Source organism: Mesoplodon bidens, assembly GCF_964165515.1.
Source record: "Mesoplodon bidens genome assembly, chromosome: 5".
NCBI classification, from domain to species: Eukaryota; Metazoa; Chordata; class Mammalia; order Artiodactyla; family Ziphiidae; genus Mesoplodon; species Mesoplodon bidens.
The window spans coordinates 140,728,426-140,754,217 of NC_138161.1; the positions used below are offsets into that span (position 1 = coordinate 140,728,426).

Below are 25,792 nucleotides of genomic sequence, written 5' to 3' on the forward strand. Positions count from 1 at the left end.
TGGTCTGGGAAGATCCCACATGCCGTGGAGCAACTAGGCCCGTGAGCCACAACTACTGAGCCTGCGCATCTGGAGCCTGTGCTCTGCGACAAGAGAGGCCGCGATAGTGAGAGGCCCGCGCACCGCGATGAAGAGTGGCCTCTGCTTGCCACAACTAGAGAAAGCCCTCGCACAGAAAAGAAGACCCAACACAGCCAAAAATAAAAAATATAAAAATAAATAAATAAAAGATTACTATTAAAAAAAGTTTATGTGTTCTTAATTCTCTGTAGTATTAGCCATGTTTTGGTCCTACACTGGTGGTATTATGTGCTCACCCAGGTTGGGTGAATAAGCTCTCAAGAATCCCTGGTACTATTTCGTGACTCAGAGTGAATGCAGGCCCATTGTTACTAAGCAAGTAAGTAATAGTCTCCAAGGAGACAACCACCTTCCGGCCTTTAACTTTTATTTATTTTTTAATTAAAATTTTATTTATTTATTTTTATTTTCGTCTGCGTTGGGTCTTTGTTGCTGTGCGCAGACTTTCTCTAGTTGCAGTGAGCAGGGGCTACTCTTCATTGCAGTGTGTGGGCTTCTCATTGTGGTGGCTTCTCTTGTTGCAGAGCACGGGTTCTAGGCACGCAGCCTTCAGTAGTTGTGGCAGGCGGGCTCAGTAGTTGTGGCTTGCAGGCTCTAGAGTGCAGGCTCTGTAGTTGTGGCGCACGGGCTTAGTTGCCCCGTGGCACGTGGGATCTTCCCGGATCAGGGATCGAACCCATGTTCCCTGCATTGGCAGGCCGATTCTTAATCACTGTGCCACCAGGGAAGTCCCTATTTTTTTAATTTTTTAAAAAATTAAAAAATTTGTTGAAGTATAGTCAATACACAATATTATATGTTATAGGTGTACAATGTAGTGATTCATGATTTTTAAAGATTATATTCCATTTATAGTTATTATAAAATATTGGCCATATTCCCTGTGTTGTACAATGTATCCTTGTAGCTTATTTTATACATGGTAGTTTGTACCTTTTAATCCCCTACCCCTATCTTGCCCCTCCCTACTTCTATCTCCCCACAGGAAACTGCTAGTTTGTTCTCTATATCTGAGTCTGTTTCTTTTTCATTACATTCATTAGTTTGTTGTATTTTTTAGATTCCACTTATAGGTGATATCATACAATATTTGTCTTTCTCTGTCTGACTTATTTCACTTAACATAATGCCCTCCAAGTTCATCCATGTTGCAAATATCAAGATTTCATTATTTTTCATGGCTGAATAGTATTCCATTGTGTGTGTTAGGTTGCTTCCATATCTTGGCAATTGTAAATAATGCTGCTATGAACATTGGGTGTGTGTATCTTTTCAAATTAATGTTTTTGTTTTTTTTCTGATATATATCCAGGATTGGAATTTCTGGATCGTGTGGTAGTTCTATTTCTATTTAACTATTTATTTAGATACATATTTATTTTTAATAGTTTATACATGCATATCATATAAAATTTAAAACAAATACAGTGAAATGTAAGTCTTCTGCCTCTCCTCATTCTCAGGAGGAAATCACTCTTTTAAGTTTTTGTGTGTTGTTCCTTAGATAACCTATGCCTTTATGAATATACACACACGTAAACCCCCACTGTCACAGATGGTAGAGTGGCATACTCATTTTTCTTTGTGTCTTGTCTTATTACTTAGAAAGATATTTGATATTATGGATCTGTAGTTTCAGAACGGCTTTATTCTTTTTCATGGTTTCTTAGTATTCTGTTGTATCAATATAACATAAATTTTCTCTATTTGTATATGAATTAACGTTGAAATTGTTTCTAATCTTTTGCTATAGTTTTGCCTAGTTTTGAAGTGGCCAGATTTGAAATCAAGGTTTGCAAGGTATGTGTGGGCACAGAGAGAGAGAAGGGCCATTATAATGATTGAGACAAGGGAGGAGGATGAGTAGGAGAAAATCTAGAGAGCTAGGAGAATGAAGGAAGAGAAAAAGTGAAGGAGAGATGAATAAAGGATAGGAGTGAAATAGCCCAGGTCTTTCCAAGGCAGATACTAAAACCAGACTCAACCTTTCTATTACTGTCTTGGAACCAGACGGTTCCAAGTTATTAGCCATGTGATCTTGGGCAAGTTATCTGTTCTCTCTGTGCCTTCATTTCCTCATTTGCAAAATGGGAAAATAACACCTCATCATATGTTAATAACACATACAGCTGTTGGTACAGCATCCATCCACATTGAGAAAGCTTTCTGCTCCCTCCACCCCCAGCTTTGCTCTTATTCAGCCTTTTATAGCTCAGGTGTACTCCTCTACAAAACCGACTAGGTTGCACCAGGAGCCCCACTTCTGTATCCTGTACCTTGTCTTAGATTTCACCTCATTCCTTTGAAATTCCCATATCTAATTATTTACCCCTGTCTGAGTGTGGGGAACCATCTCTTGTAGTGTCTTGTATAATTTAGTTTCACCCTGCAACCATCACTAAAATACTTAGCACAGTGCCTGGCATATAGTAGGCACTTGATAATGTTTGACCTAAACTGAAGAAAGCCTTGGGCCTTAGGAACATTGAACCTAGAGAAATGCTAATCTTTCCACCCTCTCCCCCACCGCCCAATTTTCATTCCCTGAGGCAACGGTTTTTCCTCCGTTTATATAAACAAACAAACAAACAAATATATATATATACACACACCCACATATTTATATATCTCCCCTCTTTTTTTTTTTTTTTTTTCAGTATGCGGGCCTCTTACTGCTGTGGTCTTTCCCGTCGCGGAGCACAGGCTCCGGACGTGCAGGCTCAGCGGCCATGGCTCACGGGCCCAGCCGCTCCGCGGCATGTGGGATCCTCCCGGACCGGGGCACGAACCCATGTCCCCTGCATTGGCAGGCGGACTCTCAACCACTGCGCCACCAGGGAAGCCCTCCCCTCTTTAAAAGTAAAACAGTAGCATACTCCAAACATTGTTATGTACATTGTAGTCATCCCAAAAAGGAATGAAGTTCAATTCTGTGGGGACTTCACCCAAATGAAATTGTAAGCATTGTTAGGTTTTTGTGTAAGACTCTTGCTGGAGTGTGGATAGGTGTGATTGGTGAGGACCTACCAGTTACAGTGAGATTGTAACAGCATTTTTTTCTGCACAACAAAGAAGCTTCGTAAATAAAAATTTAACATTTTGAAAAAAAATGGTAGGCACCATTTAATTTTTTTTTAATTTTGAGGTAATTGTAGATTCACATGTTGTTGTAAGAAATAATATGGAAGAATCCTGGTTACCTTTTACTCATATTTCCCCAGTGGTAACATCTTGCATAACTATAGAAAAAATCAAAGCCAGGAAATTGACTTTGATACAATCCATCCACCTTATTCAAAACTCACCAGTTTTACATGTACTTATTTATGTGTGTATTTAGTTCTGTGCATTTTCATCACATGTATAGATTTGTGTGATCCACCACCACAGTCAGCATACAACAGTTATATCACAAGACTCTCCCATGCTACTTCCATCCTTCCCACCCTTTTTAACCTCTGGCAACCAATAATCTGTTCTCCATCTCTATGATTTTGTCATTTTTAAGAATGCTACGTAAGGAATTCCCTGGCGGTCCAGTGGTTAGGACCTGGCACTTTCACTGCTGGGGGCCCAGGTTCGATCTCCCTGTTTGTGGAACTAAGATCCTGTAAGCTGAGTGGCGTGGCCAAAAAAAAAAAGGAATACTATGTAAATTCTCTAGTATGTGACCTTTGAGATCGGCTTTTTTTCATTCAGCATAATGCCCTGAAGATCCATCCAAGTTATTGCGCGTTATCAGTAGACATTCTCTTACATAGCCATATTATAGTTATCAAATTTAGGAAATATAGCATTGATAAAATATTATTATCTACGATCCATTTTCCAGTTATACCAGTTGTATTAATTATACTCTTTACACTATTGCCACCATTGCCCAGTCCAGTATCACATTATGAGTATGATTTTCAGGTCTCTGTAATTTTCTTTAACATGGAACAATTCCTTTTTTTTGTCTCTAATAACTTTGATATATTTGGAAAATACAGGTCAGTTTATGTTGTAGAATGTCCCTGTTTTCGGTTTGTTGTTCTTCATGGTTAGATCCAGATTATTCATTTTTGTCAGGAGAACCATGGAAATGATATTGTATATCCCTCAGCATATGCATGATGGCAGTTCATTCCATTGTTGGTCATTTTAACTTTGATTACTCGATTAAAGTGATGTCAGCCTGATTTCTCCATTTAAAGTTATTAATTTTTGCTTTTGTCATTGATAAGTATTTTTGTGGGAGGACACTTTGAGTCCAAGTAAAGACCCTGTTTCTCATCGAACTTTCACCAGTGTTAACATCCCTTGAGGTTTTTTTTTTGTACCTGAATTATTATTATCATGGTTGCAAAACGGTGATAAACTTTTAAAGGCCAGCAAAAAGACAAAGCTGACTTCCACTTCAGCATCCAGTTGACAAAGTAGAAAAAACAATTCTTTCTTATATATATGTTAATATAAAAGCAAGCCTAAAAAGGCAAGGGGTAAATTGTATAGAAAAGGATAATAAATTTAGACCCTCCCCAAGAGGATAATTTTTTTTTTGTGGTACGCAGGCCTCTCACTGTTGTGGCCTCTCCCGTTGCGGAGCACAGGCTCCGGACGCACAGGCTCAGCGGCCATGGCTCACGGGCCCAGCCGCTCTGCAGCATGTGGGATCTTCCCGGACTGGGGCACGAACCCATGTCCCCTGCATCGGCAGGCGGATCCTCAACCACTGCATCACCAGGGAAGCCCGAGTATAATTTTTAAGAGAAAAATGTTACAGTAAGGGGTAATTCTTTTATTTTTTAATTTTATTTATTTATTTTTGGCTGCGTTGGGTCTTCGTTTCTGCATGCAGGCTTTCTCTAGTTGTGGCAAGTGGGGGCTACTCTTTGTTGCAGTGCATGGGCTTCCCATTGTGGTGGCTTTTCTTGTTGCAGAGCATGGGCTCTAGGCGCATGGGCTTCAGTAGTTGTATCACGCGGGCTTCGGTAGTTGTGGCTCGTGGGCTCTAGAGCGCAGGCTCAGTAGTTGTGGCGCACGGGCTTACCTGCTCCATGGCATGTGGGATCTTCCTGGACCAGGGCTCGAACCCGTGTCCCCTGCATTGCCAGGCAGATTCTTAACCACTGTGCCACCAGGGAAGCCCAAGGGGTAATTCTTGAGAAGTTAAGATTGGATCGTGAATTATGGAATGATAAAAGCATTTTTGAGAATCTGAAGGCAGAGGTAGTTTAAAAATTTTTTTTTAGGACAATGTTAGGTTTACAGAAAAATTACAAAGATTGTCCAGAGTTCCCATATACTCTGCATCCAGTTTCTCCTATTATCAACATTACTGTGGTACATTTGTTACATTTAACAAACCAGTGTTGATAAATTGTTACTAACTGAAGTCCATATTTTATTTAGATTTCTTTGGTTTTTACCTAATGTCTTTTTTCTGTTTTCGCATTTTGTCCAGGATACCTCATTGCATTGAGTTGCTGTATTTCCTTAAAGTTCCTCTTAGCTGACAGTTTCTCAGACGTTCTTTATTTTTGAAGACCTTGACAGTTCTGAGGAATACTGATCAGGTGTTTTTGCACAGTATCCTTTAATTGGATCTCTCTTGATGATTTTTAAAAAATTATTAGACTGTACTTATGACTTTTTGGGAGGAAGACTACAGAGATAAAGTGCATTTTCATCACGTACTATCAACATGACTTACATTGTTGATGTTGAGGGTGATCACCTGGCTGATATGGTGTTTGTCAGGTTTCTCCATTGTAAAGTTATTGTTTTCTTACCCTTTTCATCTTATGCTCTTTGAATGAAAGGCACTATGTGCAGCCCACACTTAAGGAGAGGGGAGCTGTGCTCCATGTCTTTGAGGGGGGTGCGTATCTACATAAATTACTTGAAATTCTTCTGCATGGGATATACATCTTCCCAACTCCCATTTATTTTTTTGTTTAGTCATTTATATTAGTGTGGACTTGTGGATTTTTATACTTTAGGTTATAATTCAATACTACTTAATTTTGTTGTTCAAAACGTTACAGCTTGGCCACTGGGAACTTTTTCAGTTGGCTTCTGTGTCCTTTTACGTTGTTGTTGTTGTTTTAGCACTTTCTTACTTTCTCGTACCACAAGATGTTCAGGGCTTATCTTGTTTATTTCCTTCTTCACTCCTAGGATCAGTCATTTCTCCAAGGGGCCTTGGTTCCTTTCATTGGAGGATGGTCTTTAGAAACTAAGGTCTGAGCACTGTGCGCTTATTACTACTAGGGTATCGTTGCTTCTAGGCCTTCTTGGCTGACAGAGCAAGGAAATATGTGAATATCTGAACCTGTGAATATATAATTTCTATGGATATTTCGTTTATTTTGTTTATTAGTTTTAAATTTTTTAATTTTTAATTTTTTTGCCGTGCTGTGTGGCATGCAGGGTCTTAGTTCCCCAAATCAGGGATCAAACCCATGCCCCCTGCAGTGGAAGCATGGAATTTCTTAACCAGTTGACCACCAGGGAAGTCCCTTGTTTTTAAAATTTTTAGTTATTTAAAATTTTAAATAAATATTTTTATTTTTAACCATCTCATTCCATGTTAAACTAAACATGAGTTTCTACTAATGTTTCCAACTCTAAATCATCCCAGCTTCTTGTTGCTTAACTGTCCCACTGCAATGGTAAGTAACCTGGCTTTTGGTTTTCTTAACAGTGTCTTTCACGGAACAGAAGTTTTTTTTTTTTTTTTTTTTGCGGTACGCGGGCCTCTCACTGTCGTGGCCTCTTCCGTTGCGGAGCGCAGGCTCCAGACGCGCAGGCCCAGCGGCCATGGCTCACGAGCCCAGCCGCTCCGCGGCATGTGGGATCCTCCCGAACCGGGGCACGAACCCACGCCCCCTGCATCGGCAGGCGGACTTCCAACCACTGTACCACCAGGGAGGCCCGGAACAGAAGTTTTTAATTTTAATTAGTCCAACTTACCATTTTTCCCCCAACGGATCGTACTTTGTTTTTCTTTTTTTACTTTTGAAAAATTTTTTGCCCATGCCATGCAGCACGTGGGATCCTAGTTCCCTATCCCGGGATCGAACCCGTGCCCCCTGCATTGGAAGCGTGGAGTTCTAAACAATGTACCGCCAAGGAAGTCCCTGGATCCTGCTTTTGATGTTGGCTGGAAAACTCATAGTGAAACCCAAGGTCACGTAGATTTTCTCCTGGAAGTTTCATAGTTTTGCATTTTACATCAGAAATAGCTTTTTGAGCTTCTTTTAAGTGAGAGATTTTTACTAGTTGAATAAGTAATATATTTTGGCTTTTTTTTTCTCCCTTTAATTTTTTGGATGGGATATAGATGTCAGTCTTAAGTTTCATGGTTAGAAATGGTAAAATGAAATTTTAGAACTTCTTTAGAGGTTAATAAAAAGTTCTAATAATTTCAGAATTGAAATATCATATGTCATATGGAGAAAATAAATCCATCTTTTCCCAGCCATTACTCTGATTGAGGGTACAAGACATATACAGTAAAAATCAACATTAAGAGACAACATATAGGGCCTTTCCTGGTGGCGCAGTGATTAGGAATCCTCCTGTCAATTCAGGGGACACGGGTTCGATCCCTGGTCCAGGATGATCCCACATGCCGCGGAGCAACTAAGTCCGTGGCCACAACTACTGAGCCTGCGCTCTGGAGCCCGCGAGCCACAACTGCTGAGCCCACGCACCACAACTACTGAAGCCTGCATGCCTAGAGCCCGTGCTCCACAAGAGAAGCCACCGCAATGAGAAGCCCACACACTGCAACGAAGAGTAGCCCCCACTTGCCACAAGTAGAGAAAGCCCGTGTGCAGCAATGAAGACCCAACACAGCCAAAAATAAATAAATAAATTTATTTTAAAAAAAAAGAGAGACAACATACAGGGTAATGTTTAATTGTGTTTTAAAAAACCCTAAAACTCTGAGGAGACCAAGGTCAGTGTGAGCTAGACTAGTAAGGGAAGGCATCCTGGAAGCCACACTTGAATTTGGTCTTGAGGGACTTGGCAATAAAACTTTCTTAATTGAGGGGTGGGACAAAATGTAGATTGTAGGCAGTAAGGGAGCTAGTGGGGAAAGACAGATGGAGATAACCTTGGCTGACGAGGAAAGGAGAAAAAGGATGGAAAGAAAGAAAGGAGACACATGTGAGGTGTGTGTTTTTGCATTCAGAGGTGAAAGATCCGATTGGTAGAGGGGATTGAAAATGCCCTTTCCTGTACTTGGCAGGAATCAGATGCCTCAAGTACAGGAATTAGATGCCTCAAGATGCTGGATTTTGTGGTTTTTTAAACATTTATTGTTTTTGAACAAGGAGTACACTCCTATGATTCAAAATTCAAAAGGAAACAAAGAGTGTACAGTGAAGTCTCCTTTCTGCCTGTCTCCCAGCTACCCAATTTGCATTCCTTGAAGCAACCAGTGATTACAAATGCATTTTTCCTAAGTGCTGTATAAGCAAATATATTTGTATTTATATATCTCCCTTCCTTTTTTTAAAGAAACAAAAACAGCATTCTCTAAACGTTGTTCTGCACATTGCTTCCTCCCCCACATTTAATGTACCTCTACTTAATGTAATGTGTCAACTCATTCATTCCTGGGGTGCCTCTTTCTGCTGAGCATGTATAGTTATCATGTGGCTGAATGAATGAAACAGTGATAGTCCTCTGAATGTTTCTTTTCAAGTCTGAAAATCACTGAAGATTTTATAAACAAACCACTGATGTGCTTATAATTGTGTGTTAACACATCTATCTCTTAGTCTATATAGAAACTGTTGCCCTGCTGATTGAATTAAGGAAATCCTGATTCTTTTTGTAAGGGGAAGAATCATTTGAAATGGGAAATGGACTTCCTAATGTTGATTTTAATACTTGCTGAGTTTTCTTTTTTTTTTTTTTTTGCGGTACGCGGGCCTCTCGCTGTTGTGGCCTCTCCCGTTGCGGAGCACAGGCTCCGGATGTGCAGGCTCAGCAGCCATAGCTCACGGGCCTAGCCACTCCACGGCATGTGGGATCCTCCCGGACCGGGGCACGAACCTGTGTTCCCCTGCATCGCAGGTGGACTCTCAACCACTGCGCCACCAGGGAAGCCCCTCTTTTTTTTTTTTTTTAAAGAACTGGCTCTGGGGGCTTCCCTGGTGGAACAGTGGTTGAGAGTCCGCCTGCTGGTGCAGGGGACATGGGTTCAAGCTCTGGTCAGGGAAGATCCCACATGCCGTAGAGTGGCTGGGCCCGTGCGCCACAACTACTGAGCCTGCACTCTAGAGCCCGCGAGCCACAACTATTGAAGCCCGCGCGCCTAGAGCCTGTGCTCCGCAACAAGAGAAGCCACTACAATAAGCCCACGCACCACAACAAAGAGTAGCCCCCGCTCGCCACAGCTAGAGAAAGCCTGCACACAGCAACAAAGACCCAAGGCAGCCGAAAATAAATAAATAAATTTATTTAAAAAAAACTGGCTCTGGAGTCAAACCACCAAGCTTTTTTTTTTAGTTTATTAAATTTACTTTTTTTTGGCTGCGTCGGGTCTTAGTTGCGGCACTCAGGATCTTTCGTTGTGGTGGGCAGGCTTCTCTCTAGTTGTGGCATGCAGGCTCCAGAGCGCGTGGGCTCTGTAGTTTGCGGCACACAGGCTCTCTAGTTGAGGCGCATGAGCTCAGTAACTGTGTGGCGCACGGGCTTAGTTGCCCCGCGGCATGTGGGATCTTAGTTCCGTGACCAGGGATTGAACCCGCATCACTTGCATTGTAAGACGTATTCTTTACCACTGGACTACCAGGGAAGTCCCCTTACTGAGTTTTCTAAAGGCTGGTGCTCAAAGTATGCTAGGAAAGAAATTGCAGAAATTAAGAATTCATAAGGAATTGTGTGTCATGCATTTAATGACCAGATTTTAGCTAATTTTATAGAGATGTTCTTAACAGTTGGTGAGAATATCAAATGAGAATAATAATCATTGTTCTATCCACTTAATTTAAAGGCCATATGAGGCTTTTCTTATTTTTTGGGGGGGGGCGCGTCAGGAGGCAAGCGGGATCTTAGTTCCCCGATCAGGGATTGAACCCATGTGCCCTGCATTAGGAGCTCGGAGTCTTAACCACTGAACTGCCAGGGAAGTCCCTGAGGCTTTTTGAATAGTCACATAAAAAATAAATAAAAATGAGAATATAGTGAAATTTTAGTGAACATAATGGATAGTAGTTTCTCTCCCCTTCAGAAAAAAAGCCTGTTTTTTTTTTTTTTTTTTTTGGCCATGCCACGTGGCTTGCAGGATCTTTGTTCCCCGGCCAGTGATTGAACCCAGGCCAAGGCAGTGAAAGTGCTGAGTCCTAACCACTGGACCACCAGGGAACTCCCGGAAAAGTCTGTTTTCTAAACTATGCCATTATTATTGTTCTGTGAACCTTGTTCTAAGAGTATGCCAAAGTGAGTGTCTGTGTGGTACCATATTTACAGGTTGTGGTGCCAGTGAAAAATATGTCGTGATTTTAACTACTAAAAGTTTAAGTAATCTGCTTTTATAAAACATAATAGGAACTGGGAAATTATTTTAATGACTATTTTCTAAAATATTCACATGGCCTTTTCTCTTTAAGAGGTCAAGTAATTTGTCTAGAAAATGTGGTAACAGTATTAACCTGTGTTGTAAGTGATTTAACAGTAATTGAATGCTTTGCTAATATGATGTGGAATACTAGTGAGCTGACTCTGGTCAAAATTCAGACCTTTGGAATGTCAGATTTGTTATTCCAAGAGGTTGGGGCTTTCCTAAGCACGCAAGGTAGAGACTTCCTGAAAATTATGGCAGAGAGCCTCTGCATTTTAGAGCTTTATTTTACAGTTGAGAATGGAGACCTAGAGAAAGAGGCCGCCACCTCTAGGGTGTTCAGGCTGCAGTGGCTTCCCTAGGGCCACAGGCTCCTTTAGCTCTGCATTGAATTTACCCTTCATGCTTGAGAATTGTTCCAGGAGCTTTTCTCATCGACTTGGTTAGTGTGACATCCCACCCTAACCCCATCCCAGGCCTTACTTTAAAAGGATTTCTTTTTCCCTGGCACAAGCACTTCTTCAGATACCCAGTTATTGAACAAACCTAGAGATATTGGTTGAGCATTGAGGTACTGGGCTAGGTATAAGTGAGAGAGGCAAATATGTGTCCTATCTTCAATGATGTTATAATGTTGTTGTTTAATTGGATTGGGAGGGTGATGTTCATTCATAGAAATGTAAGGAGGCATTGATTTGAAATCAAACAATGCAAATAAAGCCAGGAAAATATGTTTTTCATATTCTAATTTGGTTGACAAAATTTTTTTTTTTTTTAAAGTTTATTTATTTATTTTTTTAATTAGTTTCTGCTGGTTGACAAAATTTTAAGAAATTCATAAGCTGAGAATACCTGTTTGATCATTAGTCATCCATCCCGGGCACTCTCCCTACCTTGACACCAACCCCCCCTCCCCAGTTTTTTTTAAAACAGTGGTTTAATTGCCTTGTTGCAGAGGTGATACTTTTATTTAGTTCGAAGGCTGGAGCAGGGGGTGTTTGTTTATAGTCTAAGATGCTTTTTAGGATGTTCTTTTCTTTTTCCCTCAGGGCTGAACTTTGTAAAGTTCTAATCTAATATGATTATGCCAGGTCTGAATGCATCCTTTATTCTACTTCTAGCATTGCTGTCAATTTATCATAAGATTTTTCTTTTACATATTTCTGTTAGCTGAAGAGTTGGCCATGGAAAATCTGCTTCATTCACATATACCTTTATCTGTTAGAGTGTGTGAATATTTTCCTATATTTACCATTTATTCATGGAATGTTTACTGAGAAGATATATGCTCTATGCTGTATGAGGCACTGGGGATGCAAAGTTGAAGAAAGCTCATGGCTTGAAGGAGCTTTAAGAGAGACAGACAAATGAACAGATAATTCTAATACTGTGTGTTACGTGCAAATGATAGAGCCTCTTCACGGTATTGTGGGAGGCATAGAATGGAGCAGTGGTTCTCAAAGTGCAGTCTGGGGACCTCTGGAGGTCCCCTAGCTCTTTCTCAGAGATCTGCAAGGTCAAAACTATTTTCATAACTTAAGACATTATTTGCTTTTCTTTCGCCCTTATTTGTTAACGAATATACGATGGAGTTTGCCAGAGGCAATATAAATTGTGTTATCTCAATAGATTGGGTGCAAAGCAGAGATGAGAATCTAGCTGTCTTCTATTAAGGCAGACGTTAAGGAGATTTGCAGAAGTGTAAAATTGTATCACTCTTCTCACTAAAGGTTTTCTTTGAAAAATATGGTTTTTAAAACTAAAGTATGTTTAAAAATAAAATGTTTTTAAGTAAACATTTAATAGGTTTACTATTTTTTACATGAATAAAAATTTAAAATCTTTGGTTTTAATTTCAAATTCAGTAAATATTGATAGATATAACCTACATAGACAAGAGCTTTTGAGTCCTCAGTAATTTTTAAAGTGTGAAGGGAAGCTGAAACCAAAAAGTTTAAGAACCACTGGAATAGACATTTCTAAACTGGTCTTCAGGACAGAGGTGGGCAAGGAGGTATTCCTGTGGGAGGTGATACCAGGGCTTAGTCACAGGTGTTTAAAAAACTGCCAGCTGTAATGTAAAGAGGGAGGGAGTTTAAGAAAATAGGTAGGAAGAGGTGGATCACAGAAGGCCTTGTATGCCAGTCTGAGAAGTTTGTTTCTTCTCCCGTAGTCAGAAATAATAGTTTCTAAAATATGTTAATTTCTAACCTTACATATGAAGTGCTGTTGGAAGCTATTTTACTATATATGTATTTTTAAATATAAGAAGGTTAGAAGATTGTGTTTTTGATTTTATTTGCTAAATTGGCTGTCAGCATTTTGTATATCAAGGGTGTTTTTTGCTTACAATACTATTTAACATTGACAACAGATGAATAATCTGTGACTTCAAGTCCTTAAAGAAATTATTGTATTTCCTATAAAATGTGGGTTTCAGGTAACCATTTGTCAGTGATACCAAATTCTTGTAAACTGTTTTTAATATGTCAGGTATGGTTGTAAGTTAATACTGACAGACTTTCTTCTGAACCTAGAGATTAATAAGAAAACTCAGAGCCTAATGTTCAAACAGAGGGCCAATGAGAAAATATATTAGAAAAGCATATATCAGATAAGGAATATATATAATAATATAAAGAACATTTATAACTCAATAATAAAAATTTAAATAATCCAACTTAAAAATGGGCAAATAAACTGGTTTGAATAAATGTTTTTCCAAGGAAGATATAAAAATGGCTAATAAGCACGTGAACAATTGTTCAACATTATCAGTCATTAGGGAAATGTAAATTGAAACCATAATGAGATGCGCTTCACATTACAAATATGGCTATAATCAAAAGATGGGCAGTAACAAATGTTGCATGTGGATTTGGAATCCTCATACATTGCTAGTTGGATTGTAAAGTAGTGCATCTGTTTTGGTAAAGCAGTTTGTCAGTTCCTTAAAAAGTTAAACAGAATTACCATATGACACGGCAATTCCACTGCTAGGTTTATAGCCAAGAGAATTGAAACACATGTTCATACGAAAACTTGTACATGAGTGTTCAAAGCAGCCTTATTCATAATAGCCAAAAAGTGGAAACAATCCAAATGTCCACAGCTAATGAATGGATAAGCAAAATGCATTTTATCCATACAATGGAATAGTATCCAGTCTTAAAAAGGAATGCAATTCTTACACATGCTGCAGTATGGATGTTCCTTGAAAACATTATGCTAAGTCAAAGAAGCCAGTCACAGAAGACTATGTATTGTATGATTCCATTTATATAAAATGTCCAGAATAGGCAATTCCATGGAGAAATATTTGAAACAATTTCAGACTTAATAGAAAAGTTTAAAAAATAATAGAGAGTTAAAGTTACATGGATTACAAGCTATCCTCAAGACTTTTTGTATTTTCCTGTGGAAGAAAAAAACATGTAAATAATAAATGAGAATTGCAAGTACTATTAAGTATTATGAAGGTAGTAAAGTGGTAGGGAATGAACCAGGTCACAATCTTAATTGTAGTGGTACACAGGAAACTTCTTAGAAGAGGTAACTTTTGAATTGAGACATGGATGTTAGAAGGTGGTAGATGACCTGGGGCAGAACATTTTAAACTGAAAGAATAGCAAGTACAAAAGCCCTAAGTTAGGAACAAAGTAAGTGTGAGAGGAACAAGAAGCAAATGACGAGAAAGAAGTCAGTGAGGAAGAATGGAAGATGAGGTCAGAGGTAGACAAGTACCAGATCATAAAAGGTCTTTGTAGTGCATAGTTGCAACTCAGGTAGGGTTACAGTGGGAAGTTTTGTAAGGTTTTAAGCAAACAGTTGGGGTAATCTGATTTCTGCTCTGTGAGGTACATTGTAGTTACTCTGACACAGACAAACTGTAGAGCAGCTAGAGTGGAGGCAGAGAGACTGATTAGGAGGGTGTTGAAGCAGAACAGCCCAGAAATGCTGATAGTGGCTTAGACCAAAGGTCCCCAACCTTTTTGGCACCAGGGACCGGTTACATGGAAGACAATTTTTCCACAGAGGGTTGGGGAAGGGGGTGGTTTCAGGATTCCATTTATTGTGCACTTTATTTCTATTATCATTACATTGTAATATATAATGAAATAACTATACAGCTCACCATGATGCAGAATCAGTGGGGCCCTGAGCTTGTTTTCACTTGCCACTCACTGATAGGGTTTTGATATGAATCTGCAAGCAATTGATTTATTATGGTCTCTGTGCAGTCAAACCTCTCTCTAATGATAATCTGTATTTGCAGCCACTCCCCAGCACTAGCATCACTGCCTCAGCTCCACCTCAGATCATCAGGCATTAGAGTCTCATAAGGCGCACGCAACCTAGATTCCTTGCACGCGCAGTTCACAGTAGGGTTCGCTCTCCTATGAGAATCTAATGCCGCCGCTGATTTGACAGGAGGCGGAGCTCATGCGGTAATGTGAGCGATGGGGAGCAGCTCTAAATACAGATGAAGCTTTGCTTGCTTGCCCGCCTGCCACTGTGCCGCCCGGTTCCTAACAGAGCATGGACTAGTACCGGTCCATGGCCTGGGGGTTGGGGACCCCTGGCTTAGACTGAGGCTGTGTCAGGGACAGTGGGAGTGTTGGTTGAGTTTGATATGTTTTGGCTGGTAGAGCCAGTTTTTTTTTTTTTTTTTTTGTCTGAGATGTTGTTTGAGGGGAAGCAGAACAGGAGGATATCAATAGTTTACACTGTTAAAATATTGGAAACAATCTAAATACCCATAAACAGTGGTATATCTACACAGTGAAGTACAGTACAGATGTAAAAAGAGAATCAGGAAGATCTCTATGAACTGATACAAAGTAATTTCCAGGATTGTTAAAGAGAAAAAGCAGAGTACAAAAGAATAACTATCTTTTATGTTAACTAGGTTAACTAGGATGTATTTAAAAGGCATCCTTAAAGTTTGCTTTTCTCCTTGTTTCCCAGCTTTTGCCAGTATTTGATAAAATTTTTTTTTTTTTTTTCTTTCTTTTTGCGGTATGCGGGCCTCTCACTGTCGTGGCCTCTCCCGTTGCGGAGCACAGGCTCCGGACGCGCAGGCCCAGCGGCCATGGCTCACGGGCCCAGCCGCTCCGCGGCATATGGGATCCTCCCAGACCGGGGCACGAACCCGTATCCCCTGCATCCGCAGGCGGACTCTCAACCACTGCGCCACCAGGGAGGCCCAAGTATTTGATAAAATTTGAAAACCCGTTTTGAATTGTAAACACCTGTCTGTTGCACAATTCTTAGGTGTATTTGAATAGTTGATTATTCTGTTCTCTGCTTCCTTTTCCTCAAGCCACAAGGGACAGCACTTATTGGAGTGTCTGTATCAGTTAGTGTTTGAGACTCTGGGAGAAATGCTTGGTCCCTATAACAGTGTCTACCTTCTTAGAAAATGTTATATATACTTATTTCTTGTTATCATTATATCTCATAGTTTCTTTAAAACAAAAAGTGAACAAAAGTTCATAAAAATTTAGCACTCCAATAGCAGCTGTTTTTCTACTTTATTACCATTTTTGCGGGGGGGAGGTCATGCCATGTGGCATGTAGGATCCTAGTTCCCCCACCAGGGATCAAACCTGTGCTCCCTGCAATGGAAGCATGGATTCTTAACCACTGGACTGCCGGGGAAGTCCCTTGATTAACTTTTAGTAGACATACTTAACTATTTCTTTGTTTGTTTGTTTGTTTGTTTGTTTGTTTATGGTACGCGGGCCTCTCACCGTTGTGGCCTCTCCGGTTGCGGAGCACAGGCTCTGGACACACAGGCTCAGTGGCCACGGCTCACAGGCCTAGCCACTCCGCGGCATGTGGGATCTTCCCGGACCGGGGCACGAACCTGTGTCCCCTGCTTCAGCAGGCAGACTCTCAACCACTGTGCCACCAGGGAAGCCCTAGTAGACATACTTAACTTTTTACATAGTTTTATGTAACACTTCTAAAGTGATTGAGATGTTTTCTTAATATTTTCAGTGATTCTATATATATGAAAGCTTTACATCTAAGATACTGATATATTTCAGTAAGGAAAAGTGTTATTGGAGTTGCTGTTTTCTTCAAAACAGGGACTGAATGAAGTAAAATGCCTTTGGTTAAGTTAAGCAGAACGTTAAGTGGGATTTTAGCTACATGTGTAGTTTCTTTAGTTCATTCAGTGAACATTTTTGATTACCTGCCCTAATCAAAGGCATTTTGCAGGTACTTGGATTGTAAATATGAATATGACTCTCTACTTGCTCTGAGGGATCCACAGTCCTGCAGGGGAGATAAACAAACTAATATTTGTAATGCACTGTAATAAATGAGTTACATACAAGTCACAGCAAGATCCCATGGGAGTAAGCCATGGGGAATCAGAAAGGGCTCTAGAGAAAATGCCGCCTGAACTGGTGTAGGTGCATAGGAGCTGGCCTGATGGACAGACAGCAGCATCTGCACAGAGGCTTGCACCCCACACTCTCTCATACTTAATCTTGTTGTTACCAGAATTTAGTCAAATAGTGTCTTGCATTTTAGGTAAATGAGAGATGGATGATATAATTCAGTATGGAGGACAATTCAGTGTAGGGATTATCTCATTCTTTTAGTTTAAGGAGGAGATGCTGTTGGTGGCAAACACTAGATGCCTCCCTTTTGTACATTCCCTTATTTATTAGACCATGATTTAGTTGTTAGGGTGAATTACTGGTGAGTAGAAAAGACTAACCCCTGGACTTACAGGTGAGAATGTGAGAATCCTTAGGTGAGGCTTTTGTTCAGAAGAGACATGAGGCTTTATATAACTAGGGGAAAGGAGGTTGACCCTGACTCTGAGAGAAGCAAAATGGAATTTTGGAGGAAACATACTTTCTCAAGGAAACTAGTATTAGAGATCTTGGGCTGATGACTTAGGCCAGATAGATGTGTTTCCACTACAGACTTCATTGAGATGGATAATATTGTTTCCTCAATTACAGAGACAGTAAAAGAATAGTTTTTGTCATCATGTGTGTATGTTGATAGTATTTGGACCCTATTTTGGTTTATTAATTTACTAATCTAGGTATAATAGTAATAGATTCCCATGGGATTAAAAACCTTTTCAATATAAGAAAGTTAAACAGTAGAAACTCTCCCACCTCTAGCCCTCAGCCACCCTGTTCCTATTTACTGCATTCCTCCAACACTCCACTCTGTCCTGGAAACTATTTATTAGCCTCTTATGTATTCTTCTAGAGTTTCTGTACATAAATAAAGGCAGTAAAAGTACAGACACTTTTTTCCATCCAAAAAACTCACCAACTCCAAAGGTAGCGTATTATACCTGTTGTTCTTCTTACCCTCCCCTTTGTACATTGCGTTTTTTACTTAACAGTGGAGATCTTTACCAAAGATCTTTCCATAGAGTATATAGTTTTGTTTTGTTTTTTAAGTTGTATGATTTCCCTTTGGATAATTTATTTAACCAATTCCCTGTTGGTAGACGTTTGGCTTGTTTCTGTTTTTTTATTATTGTAACAGTATTGCAGTGAACTACCTTGTACACATGGCATTTTGCCCATATGCAAGTATATAATTATGGAATAAATTCAGATGTGGTATTACTAATAAAAGACCATATATCTTTGTAATATTGATAGATATTGCTAAATTGCCCTTATGTTTGGACCCTGACTCTCCCACCAATGAAAAGAGATGATGTGTGTTTCTCTCCCCCTTCCCCAGCTTTATTGAGATTTAATTGACATATAACATCGTGTAAATTTAAGGTGTACAATGTAATGCTTTGATACCGGTATATATTGCAAAATATTTACCACAATAAGGTTACATAATTCACATACTTACCATTATGTTGTTGTTATGCCAGATGACGTGTATTTCTTCACAGCCTTGCCAACAAAGTACCATGGTAAACAGGTTGAAAATTGTGTAGTTTTAATTTGCATTTTTCTAAAGCGTGAGGTCGGGAGTCTGTCCATATTTTTAAGACTTGCCCCGCCCCCCGCCGTGTTCTGTGAACTTAACTATTTCATGGGGTTTTTGAAGCAGAAACTGTTATCCTTATTGATACTTTTTTTTTTCCTAATTCAAGTGTAACATATGTACAGCAGAGTGTATAAATCTTAAGGGTATAGTGAGGTGGATTTTTATAAGCCTCTGACACTCATTCTGGATGTGTTTTGGTGATTCTTACCAAAAGATGTCAACAGAGATTTCAGACTACAGCCAGGATATATATTCGTTTTTCACATGGTCCTTACATGGCTTGTGTACTAAACTATTAAAGGTTGTAGTTGTCTTATTAGGACGTCAGGAAAAAGAATCAAGTTCACACGAGGCCTTCCTGCTATGTGATAGTGAGTGTAAGATGCGTTTCTCTATCAGAGGTGTTGAAATGTGGAAAACCCTTCATCTTAAGAATAATGAAACGTGCTACGTACCTGCCAGCTGGGTTTCCTTAGAGGCCGCGCACTAGTGTTTACACTGTCGCCAGGAAGGTAAACTGGTCGGGGTTAGTTGGCACTGTGAGATCTGTTTGTCGGTCTAACAACTGCGATACAGTGGTTCACTGTGGTTTTTGTTCTTCTAACTTCCTTCAGCGAAGTATAGCACGTACAGTAAACGGCAAAACACCATCAACAGATTCTGTCATGATTCATCACAAAGCAAACAGATCCATGTAACCGTCACCAAGAAGTAGACCACTGCCAGGAGACCAGAAACTCTCCTCTTAGGCGTACCACCTCCCACCCCACGCACTTCTGCTCGCTTCTTTCCCAAGGGCAGCCCCTATTCTGACCGCTAACACCCTAGTATTAGTTTTGCCCATGTTTTGAATGTTATATGCATGGGATCAAGCAGCTATCTCTCTCTGTTCTCCGCCATGTGAGGTTACAGTGAGAAGAGCGTGGTCTGTAAACCAGAGAGAAGTCCCTCACGAAGAACCTGACCATGCTGGCACCCTGATCTCAGACTTCCAAGCTCCAGAACTGATGTTTGTTGTTTGAGTTGACCCTCCCCACCCACCCCGCAAAAAAAAGCAAAAAACCCCAATGTGTTCATGAGATGTATCCATGTTACGTGTAGTTGTGAGTTGCTCCGTGTAGCTTAGTAAGATGAACAAAGGTATATTCTCATTCTTACAGTGTGTAAAAGAGTGGTTCCCATTATTTGTGGATGTTTGAGGCACACTTCTGGTTTTTATTTTTTTGAGGCGTTTGCAAATTACTTTTATTGCTGAAATATCTTTTTAAATTCAGATGCTCATATCTAAATAGATTTAAAAAATAAATGTGGCTTTTGAATCCTTTTTCTGGATTATTTATATTGGTAATATGTAATAGATTACTGTGGTTCAAACATTAAAAAGTATAAAAAAAGTAAACAGTCTCCTACCCTTTTCCCAGCTACCCAGTTCATGTCTACCTGAATTCCCTAATATTTCACTCTGCCCAGGAAACTAACATTACTAGTTTCTGTGTAATCTTCCAGTGCCTCTTATATTTAGAAGCAAATATGAAGATAGATTTTTATTGCTTTACATCTTTATCCCTTTGCCAAAGACACATCACAGCAACTATCCTCTGCTTTTTTTTTTTTTGCTTAACATCTTGCATATTTTTATGTATCAGACTGTATTTATAAAGCTCTAACGTACTAAATTCATTTTCATTGCAATATAGTATTATATTGTGCCAATGTATTATAATTTATCCATTCTGTTTTGGGTTTATACTTTTTGGGTAGTCTGAGTAATGCTGCTGTGAACATTCTAGTAAATATCTTTTGGTGAAACGTTTACACATTTCTTTTGGATTTATATGTAGGGTGGAATTCCTATGTCATAAGGAATGTAAATTTCCATTGCTCTCCATTTTCAACAGCCTGGGTATTATTAGTTTCTTTAATTTTTACCTATCCTGGTGGGTACACAGTGGTATCTTATTGTGCTTTTAATTTTTATTTTCCGGAGTACCAGTGAGATTGCTTTTATTCCCCCTATGTTTACTGGCTATATTGGTCTTTTCAGAAACTGCATTTTTAAAAAAGCCAGAATATATAATCTCCATTTGTAAGCAAAAAGAAAGAAAAACAGACTAACAGACTCATACACTAGCAGTCTTTTTTTAAAAAATAAATTTATTTATTTTATTTTAATTTATTTTTGGCTGCGTTGGGTCTTTGTTGCTGTGCGCGGGCTTTCTCTAGTTACATCAAGTGAGGGCTACTCTTCGTTGCAGTGTGTGGGCTTCTCATTGCGGTGGCTTCTCTTGTTGCGGAGCATGGGTTCTACGTATGTGGGCTTCAGTAGTTGTGGCTTGCAGGCTCTAGAGCGCAGGCTCAGTAGTTGTGATGCATGGGCTTAGTTGCTCCGCGGCATGTGGAATCTTCCTGGACCAGGGCTTGAGCCCGTGTCCCCTGCACTGGCAGGCGGATTCTTAACCACTGTGCCACCAGGGAAGCCCCCCCCCCTTTTTTTTTTTTTGCGGTTCGCGGGCCTCTCACCATTGTGGCCTTTCCCGTTGCGGAGCACAGGCTCCGGACGCGCAGGCTCAGTGGCCATGGCTCAGTGGCCATGGCTCACGGGCCCAGCCCCTCCGCGGCACGTGGGATCTTCCCGGACCGGGGCACAAACCCGTGTCCCCTGCATCGGCAGGTGGACTCTCAACCACTGCGCCACCAGGGAAGCCCCCCCCGCCTTTTTTAAACAACTATTTATTTATTATTTATTTAATTTTTGGCTTTGTTGGGTCTTCATTGTTGCACACAGGTTTTCTCTAGTTGTGGCAAGCGGGGGCTACTCTTTCTTGCCGTGCACGGGCTTCTCATTGCAGTGGCTTCTCTTGTTGTGGAGCAAGGCTCTAGGCGCGCGGGCTTCAGTAGTTGTGGCACGTGGGCTCAGTAGTTGTGGCTCGCGGGCTCTAGAGCACAGGCTCAGTAGTTGTGGTGCACGGGCTTAGCTGATCTGCGGCATGTGGGATCTTCCTGGACCAGGGCTCGAACCTGTGTCCCCTGCATTGGCAGGTGGATTCTTAACACTGCACCACTAGGGAAGCCGTAGAAGAGTACTTTTGCTTGAACAGGGACCAGAGATAGAACCTGTGTAGGGGTTTTGGTTTCATCATGTGCCGTTCTCAGTGCTTGGATGAGCTTTTGAAATTCTCCCCCCACCCCTTTAAGGTTTAATGGATATTTGTCCAGAACTTTTTCTTCAAATAAATGCTGCTTGCTTTCTTTTCACAGTGAAGTTGTGAGTGGATCTTCATGTGTAAGGTTGTTAATAGCATTGTTTTTACCTAAAGGATTATTAGGAACTTGAAGAATAAAGTTTATTGAATTCTGTGTTTGGAGAAATCAGAGTAATTTTGTTGACTGTCCAAGAAGACTAAGCAGTATACTTACATTCATTATTAACTTATATTGTGTCAAATTGGTTATTATTTTTTGCTTTCCTTTTCTCTTTTCGCTTTTAAATAGACATTTTTTTTAGAGCAGTTTTAGTTTTACAGTATAATGGAACAGGTAGCACGTAGAGTTCCCATTTATCCCAGCGCCGCCCCCCACCAGCCTCCTCAGCTGTCAACATCCTGCACCAGCAAATTGGTTATTTTTGAGTTGACTAATTACCTTCTTTTGGGGGAAGTAAACAGTCTGATACACTTTGACATCATTCTAAAATTTGTTTTATAACATTCCTTTCACTTTAAAAGCATATTATTGACCTTACTTCAAAAGAAAAGAAGCCAAGACTAGAATTAAATTATTTGCTTCCTAGTCAAATTTTATTTTGAAGGTTCCAAATGAAAAAGATTTTCAACTTTAATAACAACAATCATGCTCTCCTTTGATTCCTGCCAATTTAATGAAACTTGAAGATTTTTCAGCCTTTTCTCCCTTTTTTTAAAATGTAAAATGTTCTAACCAGATGGTTGAAATTTTTTATTAAAATTTCTGACTTGGAGTATTACTGACAAATGTAAACAATTCCAGACTTGGCATGTGGCACAAGTTCCAGTCCAATTTGGTTTTTTAAAATTAATTAATTAATTAATTTGTTTGGCTGCGTTGGTCTTAGTTGCGGCACGTGGGATGTTCCTTGTGGTGTGTGGGCTCTTCGTTGTGGTGAACGGGCAGCAGAGCATGTGGGCTCAGTAGTTGCAGTGTGCCGGCTTAGTTGCCCTTGCGGCATGTGGGATCTTAGTCCCCTGGCCAGGGATCGAACCTGTGTCCCCTGCATTGGAAAGGCGGATTCTTAACCACTGCACCACCAGGGCAGTCCCTCCAATCCAATCTGAGTGGGCTTGCCCAGAAATGAATTCAGTAATAATGATTAGGACGCTACTATCACAAAGGTCATAAAGTCCTGAAATGGTGTTTATGAAGAATGGGACATAATGGCTGAGAGGAGAGAGCTATGCGTTCACTGATCCTTGGAAATCACTCATGAATTAGGGCTCAGATGAAAAGGCAAAGCCATAAAGTTTTATGAAGGCTATAGAATTTTCTCAGTGAGCCAGAAAACTGACTCAGAAAATGATTGATATTTTTGACTACATTAAAGTTAATGTCCATCTAAAAACACTGTAAGGAAGATGAAAAGATAAACCACAAACTTGGGAGGAAAATTGTAATATATGTAATAGAGAATTAGTTTCGTGAACAGGGCCACCTTATGGATGTACAACCTGTGCAGTCACACAGGACCCCACACGTATTTTAGTGCTAAGCTGTTACTGTCTTGAAATTAATTTTTGAATAAGTGGCCCTGCTTTTTTTTTTGTTGTTGTTGTTGTTGTTGTTGGGGTAGGAGTTTTATTAATTAATTTATATTTATTTTTGCTGTGTTGGGTCTTCGTTTCTGTGCAAGGGCTTTCTCTAGTTGTGGCAAGCGGGGGCCACTCTTCATCGCGGTGCGCGGGCCTCCCACTATCGCGGCCTCTCTTGTTGCGGAGCACAGGCTCCAGATGCGCAGGCTCCGTAGTTGTGGCTCACGGGCCCAGTTGCTCCGTGGCATGTGGGATCTTCCCAGACCAGGGCTCGAACCCGTGTCCCCTGCATTAGCAGGCAGATTCTCAACCACTGCGCCACCAGGGAAGCCCGGCCCTGCTTTTTTATTTTGTACTGGGCACTGCAAATTATGTAGCCAGTCCTGGTCCTGAATATACAAAGCATATTATTTCATAAGAAAAAGACAATCCAATAAAATTGTCTAAAAACTGTGAACAAAGCAATGCAGAAAGAAACATGGATCATTAATAAACTTGTGAAAAGGTCTTCAACATTATTAGATCTTCAGCCTAATCAAGTACAAACAGATTACAGTGTGATACCATTTTATGTGTTCTGTATTGCTACAAATTAAGAAATCTGACTCTACCAGGTATTGGAGAAGATGTGTTAGCGATTCATATACTGCTGGAGCATTGGTGGGGTGATTCAGTTGAAGACATGTTGGCATTTTTGGTAAACTTGGGAATTTGGATGTCCTATGTATGAGTCACCAATTTTCCACTTCTAGGTTTAAAGCCTAACCCTAAAGAAATTCTTCTGTAAGTGTACCTGGAGACTTGTATAGTAATGTTGATAAAAGCAAAAAACTAAACCATCCAAATGTTTGTCAACAGAGTAGATAACTACACTGTGGCATATTTATATAGTGAAATACCATTTAGAGCAATGAAAATGTAACATGGATAAAGCTTAGAAAAAGATTGAGTGAAAAAATTCAAGTCCCCGAAGACTTGGTATGCTGGGATAGCTTAGCATACCAAGTTATCAAGCTGAAAAAGGGAGCAGGGGACACAGAACTAAACAAAATATTGTTTAAGGACATCATACATATGTGACAAAGTATGTTTTAAAAAGTAGTGAAATACAAATTTTTTATGTTTTGTTTTTGCTATTAATGGGTGTTGACATTTATAAAGCTGTTTTTATTTATGCAGGTGATTATTTTATGTTTCTTCTTATCTTTTCTGTTAATATAGTAAATACTACCAATCAATTTTCAAATATTAAACCAATGCAGCATTACTAAAATAGAACCCATAGGGTAAGGATGTATTGTACTTAGTTGTATTTCCCAAATTTAATATAATTATATCTTTGAGGAGGTTATTACATCTGTAAAAAAATAAAATAAAATAAAAAGTAGTGAAATAATAAATATTTAGGGTAAAGGTTGTGGGGAGAGGAGCATGTAGGTAATGTTACTGATGTTCTTATGTGGCGTGGTGATTTACAATTTACAGTGTTCATCTTAATGCTTGCTTACATTCGTCTTTCCATATATTTTGTGCGTGTCAAATATTACATTAAAGAAGAAAAGGGGAAAAATGAAACAAGCTACTCATGGTTAGCAGCTGATGATCCAGATGGAGGAATGGATTGGGAAATAGAAAGAAAACTAGCATATTACAGAAAAGAGTTTTCAAGAAAGAGGAGGTAATCTACATAAGAGAATTCAGATAGTTGCACAGGACGTCCGCTTAGCTCCCTTTCAGCTGTAACGTTCTGTAACTTAAATATTGTGGTTCATGTGTTTTCTATATTTTCCCCATATTTAAAAATACAGTTATAAGCAATTATGTCATATAAGTAGTAAAATTATTTTTAATTTAGTCCATCTAGGTGTTAATATCTTTTATCTTCACCCTTTTTGGCAGCGTATCTTCTAATCTGAAAAAGTCTTCCATGAAAACTTCACTTTTAAAAAATAAGTAATGCCATCTGTTTGCCTAAAAGACTGAAATGGGGGCTGTCATTTCAAGGTAAGGATCCAATTTCGTATCTTTAATTACTAATATTATTTTTTCAGAAGTTAAGTATACAAGGAAGATGTGAGTCTTGCTTTAGATCCTAAATCTTTTAGTTATTCTGGGGTGGGGATGGGAAGGAGGTCCTAGGCCTTGTTTTAAGATAGTCAGGTACTTAGGATTATGTTTACCACAGATTAAACCCAACTTCATGAAGGAGAGAGGAGGGGTCAGTAGTGTTTAAAGCTTTTTAGAGAGGTTAATTGAAAACTGAGAGCCTTTTGGATTTGGCAGTTAGGAGGTCATTGCTGACCCCAGCAGAGGCCGTTTCAGGACAATGTTTGTGGCTGAAAATAAGTTAGCAGCAGAGTAAAGAGTT

At 39.7% G+C, this 25,792-nt stretch overlaps 1 protein-coding gene across 2 annotated transcripts in view; it reads left to right on the plus strand.

Moving 5' to 3' along the window:
• The window catches only part of PIK3CB (phosphatidylinositol-4,5-bisphosphate 3-kinase catalytic subunit beta), a 200,333-nt gene that overhangs the window by 21,786 nt on the left and 152,755 nt on the right, over positions 1-25,792 (plus strand). For both annotated transcript variants that reach the window (XM_081234606.1, XM_081234607.1), the window contains exon 2: positions 25,324-25,428. The gene's annotated coding sequence lies outside the window, so the exon portion shown is untranslated. The remainder of the gene's footprint in view (positions 1-25,323; positions 25,429-25,792) is intronic.